Here is a 12016-nt window from a genome sequence, read left to right as displayed (position 1 = left end):
GTTTATAAAGCACTTACACATCTATTATTTTCTTTGGGCCTTAAACAACCATGTGAGTTCAGTGAGGCAATCCATGTTATTTAGAGGAAAAAACAGAGGTTCAAAATTATAGAGATGTATTCAGAGTAGAATCAAATCTAGGTTTGATTCTATAAATCTCATGTTCTTTTTACTTTACTACTTGATCTCCCAAAAATACTGACAGCTGACCTTCACAGTTTTAGAAACCCTCACCCTAACCAAAACAATTTAGAAGGTTATATTAATATCATTTTAAGATACCATTTATTGGGCATCCCAACAAATGAGTTCAGAATGTGAGGGACACACATACATACTGGATCAAACACAACTGGCTTTTGGTGGTTCAAATCTGATAGTATACAGTTGCTTAATTTTTATGACATGCTTCTCTCTTGCACACATACACATTGAGACTTTATTGAGAGAACTGGTATCTGTGGGAAAGTGGGCTTCCTAATTTTAAACCCTAGTAGGAAACTTGTCTACCCAATCACAAAATCTGAAGAGGACTCCTTCTGCTCCTATTCTACTTAGGGCCTGGAGAATACATGGACACATGTTCCTGGAAGAGCAAAGCTGAACAAACATTCCCGTCAGACAGCTCAGTCCCCCACCACCTCAAAAAAAAAAAAAAAAAAAAAAAAAAAAAAAGAGAAGGGAAGGGGCTGGATTACTCATGCTCTGTTACTCTTTTCTAACTCAGATAAGTCACTCTTCCCCTCTTGGGTACAGTAAATGAGGCAACAGAGAGAAGCCAGGATTATTATAATAATAGAGCTCCCTACACACAGAAGACGACATCGGGAGTGAGAAGACATGTTCCACCCTACTCTAAATTAGTGAAGGTTATGTGACTTAATATAGGTAAAACACTTAGGGTCTGGTATAGAGTCAGGACTTAAGTAATGGAAATCTTTTAGTCTGAAATCAAGAGACTCATTTCTGGTTTCAGTTCCTCCATTAACTGTGTGGTGATTCAAAGCAAGAGACTCCTCAGACCAATACTAGTGCCTTGCATAGTACTGGCAATAATAAGAATAGTATTTAAAAAAAATAAACTAATTGCCCTTTCTGAATTTTTTTCTTCATCTATAAAATGAGGAACTTGATCTTGATGACATCTAAATTCCTTCCTTGCTGTAATGAAATGATTTTATAATAGAGAGACTCAGTGAGTCTGCAATTTTTTATGTTTTTTTTTAAAAAAAGACAAAAGGAACGTGTTCTCACTTAAAAGTGGGAATTGAACAATGAAAACACATGGACACAGGGAGTAGAATATCACACACCAGGCCTGTTGGGGGGTTGGGGGACTAGGGGAGAGATAGCATTAGGAGAAATATCTAATGTAGATGATGATAGGTATATATCTAATATACCTACGTAACAAACCTGTACATTCTGTACGTGTAGCCCAGAACTTAAAGTATAATTTAAAAAAAAGACAAAAGGATTTGCTGCCAACATTGACATTTAATTTTTGTATACTGAATTCCAATATTCAGAAAAGGCAATTCAAGTAGAATAGCAACATATGTATAATTCTCCAATAATGTTAGGATTAACTATTTTTTTTTTTGCTATCCCCCAAATATGCTGATCAATATTAGTGACAGTGTTAGCATTTCCTTTCATTTCTTATAACTTAAAAAGAAAACTTTCATTTTGGGGAGATAAAAAGCTAGTCTCTATAAGTAAAGTGTCCATAGGTATGCTGCTCTATGATCTTTTCATTTTAAAAGTTTAGGGTTTTTAGGGAAAATTTATATTCAATGTTGCCAAACATTCAGACAATTATTTTAGAAAATAATCCTTTTCTTGTCCATTGAGCCAAAAAGCAAATCCATTCTCCAATTGTTACCATATCAGAGATGAGAAAAGGGACTCAAATGGTAATATAACCAGAGCACAAAGCTAGTCTAGTCCAGATGACTTTTAAGATGCTTTTGTGTCTTATTATCATATTAAGCAATTGGGACCCGAAAACATGGGCTCCATTATCCACTACACAGCTGGAAAATTAACATGCTCATGCTTCAGAACAGGACATGCACAGAAGAGTAGAATTTATAATTTTTTCATTAGGAAATATGAAATTTTTATTTATATCTGAACACATTTACCAACAATGAAAAATATTGCATTAGCAATACTCAACTCAGCAACTCTGAAAGCAAAGGTTCTTCAAGATTCAGACCTCCTTTATGCCCTGCTGTTTCAGTTTGGAGTCTAAAAGACTATCTACTTTGTGTCTGACTTATTTTCCTGTCAGACAGGAACTGGAATTTGAACTTTGCTCTCTAAAAGCCAAAGGCCAACTAATTTAGAAGGAGACTCTCACAATCAGTGATGGTTTCTTCTAGTTTCATTAGTTCTGTCTAAAGTGATTAAAGGATTTGATTCCCAGATAACCATGATCCTTATTGCTATTTTTACAAATCACATTAATTTCTATACTTAGTTCTGATCACTGGTGGCATTCCTGAGGCAAGTCTGGATTCATGTAGCATTCCAACCCTGAGTGCCTTTTCAAGTTTCCAACAGAATTCTGTGCTGGTGAGTGATGATACCTTTATTGTAGTAGCCCCAAGGTGTATAAGTTGTTTCCTGTGGCCTAGACTCAGCCCAACCCCTCCGCTTGTTGAAACATCTGCAAATACTTTGTTCATTTCAGAGACATCTGACCACAGCTACGCTCCCATCTGGATTGCTTCCTTTTTTCTTACTGCTCATGCAAAGCATCAATAATCTGGAAAGGCATTCAGCAAGAGAAACTGGGAGGGCCTAGGGATTAGTATGGGAGGTTAGTTCTTACGGATTTCCTCTCATATTCATTCATTAATTGATTCATTCAACCATCATCGCTTATTGGGTAGTACCAGCAATGCAAATATCAACAAGCAGCAGTATCTGTCCTCATACAGGGAACAACATATTGCATGCTACAGTTATTGTTTCAATGTGGAGAATTATATTAATTAGTTTAGAGTAATAAATTATGTTTACCAAGTCTCTTCTATGAGTAAGTTTCCACAAATGGGTTAATTCTCTTATTTTTGGTAGATATAGCATTTATGGAATATTTTACTTAACATCTTTAATCTGTCTCCCCACCTTGAAACCACATAAAAGTAAAAGCAACACTCTCAAAAGTCTTTTACAAATAATAATCATTCAATAATTTAAAAATCCCATAGGAATCTTAAGTGAAATGACAAGCTGCATAATGCAGAGTTCATATGAAAATGAAACTTCATATGTTTCATTTTCTTTAGGCCTATATGTTAAGCTACAAAATGAACTGCTTAACTATTATTGCTAGGAATAGATTGCATTTCTTAAGGTGTTAATCCATCTTGATAATTTTATGCCCTTATAAGACATTAATTGCAAGTTTGTTTTATACATTTATATTATGCACACGTTTGTACATTTTTAAAAGTTACATTTAATGTTACACTTATGATAATCACATCATACAAAGATCTAATTAACCTGGAGTTGTTGAGCAATAATTGTACCTTCAAAGTGCCAGGAGATTTAAGGTGTACACAGGGTGTGGCCCATCCACCCAGAATTTCAAAACCACATGGTTCTTCAGGTCCTGTTGGGGCTCATCTATTTGCACTTCTCCCCTGCAGGAGTTTGGACTAATCAGGTCACTACTCCCTGACACGGCAGTCTCCAGTCTCTACCACTCATTGTTTGCCACATGATGTAATGTCAACAGATCACAGAGAAGTTAGCAACAGGAAAGGGAAAACACTTCAATCTCAAGGCCATCCCCAGGGTTCAGCAGGACATATATCTTATATCAAATCATCTGATATCAAATCCTACAAATTAGCTCGGCCAAAAGGTTGAGCCACGCTGTCTGACTGTATCATGTTCTCCAGTTGCAATGCAAGACTGGGGCAATTTGTTGTGAGCTGACAGTTCTTCCTGTCTGTTAAAATGGAAAAGGCAGGTTGCTGTCTATCATTGCTTTGCTTTCTTTTTTGCTGCAAAACATTTCACACAGCATCGTCATGCCTTAGGAAGTCTTTATTTATCTAGTTATTAATTAGACATCTTGGAAGCTGACAAAGGTGGTTCACTTCTCCTTCAGCCTTGGCTTCTCCTCATCCCCCAGTGCTCCCTATCTTGCAACTCATAGAAGAACAGTGCTATTAAATACAACAGGAAAATACATGCCAAAGGGCAGATAGGACTTAGATGCCTGAGAACTCTAAAGAACAGAGAGCTACTGTGACCCCATCGTGCTTTTATTCAAGATGCCCCTAACTTATGAGGATGCAAAACATCTGTGTTGGCACATGAAGGTAGGTCTGGAGTTTAATGCCTACCTACCTCCTCCACCAGGTACCACCATGCAGTCAGTAAACTGCACAAGTGCCTATGACCCTGATAAAAATGACACCTATGACTTAATATGATGGCAGAGATAATTAAGAAACATGGGGCCAACTTTAATGAGGAGAATGATGGAAAGTAAAGTATTATATGCTTTTGTATAGTCTATTTTTTCCTATTTTTTCTAAATAGGAAAGCTTGATGAAGGACTGGTATCTGCCTTTTGATTCCAGTTAAAACTGCCTACCACTGTTCTGCCTTCAGTTCTCTTTCCAGAAAGCCACTCTGTGATTACTTTTCTGATTCCTCTGAAGGACCCTCTACCAAGAGCTTAGAACAGGAAAGGGTTTACACAAAGATGTGCACAGTGCATTACTATTTCTAAAGTAATCTGCATTTAAATAGAGACCAAAAACGTTTAAACATTAAGTAATCAGTTTGGTCTGTTCTCTGCTCTATCTCCAGCACCTAGACCAATGTCTGATACACAGTGGGACTGTGATTAAATCTCTGGACTTTCATTCACTCAGCAAAAGAACATTACACCAAAAATGTCCCTTGTCTTCAAGATTCCATGCATCAAGTTAAGAAAAGTCACCAAAAAGTTAGTTTTCTCCTGGCACTTCATACACCAGAGGTCTCCACTCTCAGAAAATACCATCACCACAAATACTACTGTAATAGTATTTAACTATATAATGGTATATTATTATAGTATTATACATCTTACTAATAACTGTTATATCATTATTAATTATATATGTATATTATTAGTTAAGTATAGTAGCATTGATTATTTAAACCTTCCATTGTACATCATGAAATATTGGTCCAATGACAATGAAGATTCTATAAGCCAAATATTTTATAAAGATGCAGCCTCCTTTACGGTATTTTAGTACTCGATAGACTATATACAAATGAAAAAAATGGTGCCAGTATTGTATTTAAATTATACTTTTGTAATTTTACATGTAGGTTGTCATAACAGCGGTGTATTATTCTATAATAGTTGAATGTATCACCCTCCTCCAAGGATCCTGAAGCACTTGTAGTAAGGAATAGCTCCCTCCATACTTCTGGCAAGGTAGGTATGATGTAAGCATTATTTCTAACATACCAGGATCACACATGAGTCAGTGGCAGGGCTGGCACTACTCAGTCATGACACTTTAGTTCACAGCTCTAACCATTAGAGTACTGCCAACACATTAATTCATTCCTTTCATCATTCATAATATTAATTTGATGCAGTTTTCTAGGCACTAAGGATCAGCTCCTTATTCCCACCAAATTCACATTACACATATGACCATTATGATCTGTTTAAAAAGAAAAATTCTGGTCTGGGCACGATGGCTCATGGCTGTAACCCCAGCACTTTGGGAATCCCCAAGTGGGAGGACTGCTTGAGCCCAAGAGTTCGAGACTAGCCCAGGCAACATAGGGAGACCTTACCTCTACAAAAAAAAAAAAAAAATTAGCCTAGCGTGCTGGTACACCTGTGGTCCCAGCTACTGGAAGGGCTGAGGTGACAGGATCGCTTGAGCCTGAGAAATCACCACAGCACTCCAGCCTGAGCAACCAAACGAGAACTTGTCTCAAGAAAAAAAAAAATGGATAAAAATTTTAAATTCACAGCAAAATCTTTTCCGTACCTGGTGATTAATCTTATTTGTTTTATAGTAACATAACTATCAGTGAGCCAAATGTATACTAAGGAAATGACTGCAACAAAGAATTTTAAAAGATCTATGCTCATACATTATAGATGTTATTCGTGTGTCTGTCTCTAACATGAGGCTTTTTTGATGCTTGCCTGCACGGCTAATACTTGTGATTTCTGTGTCTAATTAGAAGTTTCCGCTGGGTCTTAATGTTGAGTTGGTACAAGATGTTCAAGACCATGAAAAGATGAATGTAATAGTTTCCTCATGGACTAATTTTTTTTTTCTCAGTTCATTTGTCCTTTTAAGTAATCTGTTTGTACCCTGACTCTTACTGAATTCACAGTTATTCCTCTTGCCAAACCGTGCTTCCAGACTTGACAGCATAAATTAAATTTCATGCACGCATATGCAAGCCATGTACTGCCTGTTAAATGAAGTAATATAAACAAATTGAAGGCACATTTGGATGACCTTTGAATTCCGTGTTAGAGTGATTTTTACACAGTTATCTACTGGGCAAAGTGTAAGAGACAACCGTTTACAGAGGTGATTTTCAGTGTGCTTCACGAAAGCCGATTTGCTCATAGAATTTAGCCTCCTAACCATGCAAGTTGCATTTTGTATGGTTTTCTCCTCTGGCTCCCCACCCTCTTGAAATAGTTCTGACGCCTCCACCGGCGACCGTCTGTAAGAGGCTGATCAACCCCCAGCTCCCTCTGCTGGAGTGGTGCACCGGACGGCTGTGGCCACCCGGGCAGAGCCGGCGCCCGGCCGAGGCAGCAGCTGCGTGACTGGCTGCATTTCTCAGCCCCGACGCTGTGGTTGTTCAAACTGATCTCATCGCCGGTCGTCACGACACGCGTTTCCCCTCGCCTGCACGCGGCGTGGCGTGAGGGGTTCTGACAGCCGGCTCCCACCCCGATCCTTCGAGGCCCACGATGAAGCCCACCCTACTTGCAATAATGGCCCCTTTCTCTTTCTTCAAAAGACGGCTGCCAGACGTCAACAAAGAATCTAACCTACACAGCGCCAGCCCTTGCTCCTTTCAGCTTCAGCGAGCCCTGCCCCTCACTGCCCGCCAGCGCACCTCTGGAGGAGGCGCCGAGTCGCTGGGGTCAGCCGCCAGGCAACGAAAGTCGTCCCCCACGCGCCCCAGGCGTCAGTGCATGCCGGGCTCCCGGCTCCAGGCAGGCGGGGTGAGGCAGCTCCGCGAAGGTCACTCGCTGGGGACCTCTTCCCAGGTCTCCTAGCCCTGGCTGGGCCACCCCCGCCCCTGCCTGCGAAATCCAGGCAGTACGGAAGTCCATCTTGCTGCTTTCGCAGCCGGGCCGGGGTCACCCGACGGAGCGGGCAGAGAGCAGGCGCCAACGAGGCCGAGAGGGGCTCAGGGGCCATGCGACTCCCCGCCCACTGTTCCCTTCTCCCACGTTTCGCAGCCTGAGGTGTTTGCTGTATATCGGAGACGGACACTTTTCGGCGTTAAAATGAGGGCATCACCTGCTCAGGCTAACGTCGGTGGAGGGCGTCGGGGGCTGGGCGGAATCTGGGATTCCTCGCCGGATTACGCAGCGAGGTCTGCACGCGAGGCAGGCTTCGGGCGCACCAGGAAGCCCGAGCGTGCAGGAAAGCGGCGGAAGCAATCGGCGGGGGCGGGGCCGGCGGGCTGCAGGCACGCAGGCGGCGCGGCGGCTTGGGGTTGCGTGACCTGCCGGGCTGCGGTCGCACGCACTTCGTGCTCACCGCGGCCGTTGCCAAGCGGGAGGCGCAGGTGCTGGAGGGCGGCGCCCGGCTTCCACCAGCGGGGAGGGCAGTCACGCTATATTTCTGGAACGCGGAGTGAATTCACCGGGGCGAGGACACAGCGTCCCCTTGTTATCAGAACGTGGGTAACATTCGGTAATAAAACGCTCTCGGACAGGATGTATTAAACGAATTGGGAACCAGAGCTGCTCTTTCCATAAGCAATAAAGCTAGGGAAACTTCCCAAGGAAAGCTTTAAACTGGGATGCATGGCGCACAAGTGTGGTTCGTGTGACATGCTTACAGAGAACGGAACCAGAGCAAAGACGGCGGCTTTGGGACGAAATTTCTGTCCACTCTGCTCAAAGACTAATTACAGAGTAGTGATTTTGGCCATGCTCTCATTCCTCCCAGAAGCTTTCTTTGCAGCGTTTTATTTTAAAATCAGACATGCCTGATCTCCCTGGCATACTAACTTGAGAGACCTCATTTATATGGTGACTCAAAAGCCCCAAGGACTTTTAAAAAAGGTGCCACGTTTTAAGGCGCCAGAATCTAAGTTCCTTCTCAAGATCATATGAGCAAAAAGTGTTTTTCCCGTACAGATATCTATTTACATAATTCAAGTTGTAGATTTGCAGATAAATCAAGTTTAGAGGGCAAAACAAAAAATGTTAACACCATGACAATTTAACACAAAGGCACCCAGTCAACTGAAAGCCTGGGAAACTCCACATTAGTTTATTTTCTATGTAACATTAAAGGAAAGAGATTCTTTAGGGGTTAGAATAGACAATAAACTCCTAGGAAGCTTTCTCAAAAATACATATTCTCATCTCAACTTACCACATGTGGGAAAAGAAAGCAAAAGTATTCACTGTTTAATTTTAAAATGTTCTCCCGGCTGACTCGGATTTTCACTTAAGTATATGTGGGATTTTTTTTTTTTTCTAATCTGCCCAGCACACTTAACTTCCTTCTGAGACAGAACTGCCTATCCTTCCTGCCTGGATTCTGCATCTGCCTTTACTCTTCTAGAATGTAGTTAGAAAGGGAAGTGTCATTGTGTGTGGCCTTGCCTACTTGGTCCCCACAGTTGGTTTAAAGGCATATACCTGACTCAAGCTGAGCCTATTATGAACAGTACCTGACTCCTCATGGCCTCAGTTATTTGGTTAAAGAGATTGTGTATCATTCAAGGTGTGCCAAAGAAAGTCATTTCCTGGCATTTTTCTAACTGGAGAGTGGGAATAGAAGCCTTATCTCCAGTTCCTTTTGGTGACAAAATTGGACCATCAGCCACCACTGCTCTGTCATGTGCGGAGAATACCAACAATAAAAGAGAATGTAACCAACTTTCATTAAGTGGTAGATAACAAAGGGCTGAGCCTTTTTATAGTTTTCTCGAATTCCACAATGCATATCTGAAGTTCTTAAAGTAGTAGTGGTTCCTGCTTTCCTGAAACTTGATTGTTTACCTCTTCTGATTCTATGAGAAGATATATATATATATATAGAAATAACAAAATGTACATTTAGAATGCTATTTAAAATACTGTGGGTTTTGTTTTTTAGTATTTATCACACTATTTTTAACTTGCTTTTTACCCAGAACAACCTATTGGGACATTCTACCACATCAGCAAAGAACCACATCTTCATTTCTAACAGCTTCACACTCTTGTTTGAGTAAATCAATGTATTTTTCATTTTAGTATTTCCTATTTTTAAACATTATAAGACTGTGGTGAACACTGAGTATATATGCTAGTAAGAAATAATTTCCCTAAGCTTCCAGCAAACATCTCTTGGAATGGAACTTTTGGTCATAATTGGATCATAGACCCATTCCTGATTTAATCACTTGTAAAGGGGAAGGGGCTAAGAGAATTGATCTAATCTGAACTCACTTCTGGACTTGGGCTGATTCATGTGTGCTTGGGGTAAGACAGAAGCGGGCAGTACAGAGGCCTGAATTCCTGAACAAAAGGAAGAAGGAGGATGATGTGTCACCTGTAATAGTTTTGAACATTTTATAAAGGGTTTAAGACATAATAAATGTTCTAGTTTTTCACCCTAAGAGCAGTGTTTAAGATTGCTAATTGCTCTACATCATTGCAAACCAGGGCTACTATAATTATTTGAATATTTTTCATGTGTTTGATAGAGCTCATAAAATGCTTGATATTTGTTATCAGTAGTTCCTAGGAAAATATCTTTAAGATGATTCAGAACTCCTTATTTAAAGGCATTAAAAACCCTATTATTGGAGGCAGAATAAAATGACAGAAAAATTTTTATACTTTGTTTCCTGTAAATTCAGTGGCTACCTAAAATAATAGGTATAGAAACATGAACTTCATCTTTACAAAGGAAGAATGAAATCACTTTTGCCAATCACTTATCAAAACAAAGGGGAGTTGGATTCTTAGATTCTTCATGAGAATCCTATGAAAACTTCAGAAATAAAGAAGCAATAATTTCACTAAGCAAGTAAATAATAAACTACAAAAGTTGTTTTTAAATGCATAAGGCAGTTATCCATTCTCAGTCACTATTTATTGGACACTGAGTTTATAAAAGGAATTTGACGAATATACATTATAAAACGGTCTCTTTAAGTACGATGTTTTTGAGCATCACATTCATTACAAGTGTTAAGTTAGTGCCATTAGAACTTTATTCTTTAATTTTTTCTTTTTAATTGAGATGAATTCTCACTCTGTCGCCCAGGCTAGAGTGCAGTAGCGGGATCTTGGCCCATTGCCAACCTTTGCTGCCTGGGTTCAAGTGATTCTTGAGCCTCAGCCTACCGAGTAGGTGGGATTACAGACGCCTGCCACCACGCTTGGCTAATTTTTTGTATTTTTAGTAGAGACGAGGTTTCACCATGTTGGCCAGGCTGTTTTCGAACTGCTGACCTCAGGTGATCTGCCCACCTTGACCTCCCAAAGTGCTGGGATTACAGGAATGAGCCACAGTGCCTGGCCTATTCTTTTTGTTTTCAAAGACATATTCATGTAATAAATATTAAGTTGTATTTGGCACATAATACAGTTTTGGATAAAAAGCTCTTATCAGTAGTGAACTTGACACAGGAAACACATTTATAATAATCGAAGCTTTTGCTGTAGTACTTGACTTACTGTTTATATTTTAGGATATTTATCATTTAAAGGCCTGACTTGTCTCATTGGAAATTTTGTTCAATAATCATATTCTCAGGGCTAAAAAGAATTCAGCACACAATTTATTCCTGCACAGATGACAAAGCATTTTAACTCCTAAAGAGAAATGCTATTTAAACATTGTGACATTTATTTTATTAGGTACTCAAGTTTACACTGTACATATGAAAGATTTAAAAGATACAGAGCTTAAACCCACAAATAGTATTTTGTGGTCTAAGCCACCTCCAGACTAGAGTTATTTGTGGTTCAAAATATGCAAAGTAGCTTTTTAAAGCAGTTTAAAACTTTAAATGTTAATAATGTTGATAGCAGTTTTAACAAACATAAAACATTATTAAGAAAGAAAATTCAATCCACATCTTGATAGTAGTTTTAACAATCATAAAACATTATTAAGAAAGAAAATTCAATCCACATCTTGGTGGGAACAAAATATGTTGGGGTAAATAAAACAAAGCCAAGTGGTTCCTTGTAGCTGACCATCTTTGAAAATTGGAAGCGACATCAGAAAAGTCATGAACACAGTAAGTGTAAGACAACATTAGGTTTACAGAATTAAATACTTTTTGGATATTCATGTTGCAAATCCACTATAGGCTGATGGCCCCTGGATACTGGCTGGCTGGCAGAGTTAACTGTATGTGAGGCCCAAGTGCTTCCTCTTATACTCATATTTGGTCCAAGTACATTTCTGTGCTCACATGTTAGGCCATGCCCTCAGCCATTTCTATTTTTTGTGTCAAAATAAACAATAAGTAGGATCTGACTTACATTTGGAAGCGTTCTCCAACTGGATGAGACATTGTATATGAAGTGCCTAGCAAATAGAAAGAGCCCAATAAATATTAGCTTTTCAAAATTGTTAGTTTTTTTTTTGTTTGTTTTCTGTACTTGCAGTGGATGGAACCCAGAAATAGCAGTGAAAGCTGTGGTTGCTTCCAACCTAGGAAGCCTCTTTGTAACTATTTTATTCCCATTTTTGAAGGGACAGAGTTGTACTGTGTTCTGCTGTGCAGGATGAAAATAAAGTTGGGGCTA

At 39.6% G+C, this 12016-nt stretch overlaps 1 long non-coding RNA gene across 27 annotated transcripts in view; it reads right to left on the bottom strand.

The window, feature by feature from the left end:
- Positions 1-12016, bottom strand: part of LOC103788753 (uncharacterized) — a 112968-nt gene that overhangs the window by 98157 nt on the left and 2795 nt on the right. For all 27 annotated transcript variants that reach the window (XR_008477344.2, XR_008477342.2, XR_008477353.2 and 24 more), the window contains exon 3: positions 11750-11795. This is a non-coding gene — a long non-coding RNA (uncharacterized LOC103788753). The remainder of the gene's footprint in view (positions 1-11749; positions 11796-12016) is intronic.

The sequence above is a fragment of the Callithrix jacchus genome, chromosome 17 (assembly GCF_049354715.1).
Source record: "Callithrix jacchus isolate 240 chromosome 17, calJac240_pri, whole genome shotgun sequence".
Lineage (NCBI taxonomy): Eukaryota > Metazoa > Chordata > Mammalia > Primates > Cebidae > Callithrix > Callithrix jacchus.
This window is presented reverse-complemented; position numbering and strand designations above follow the sequence as displayed.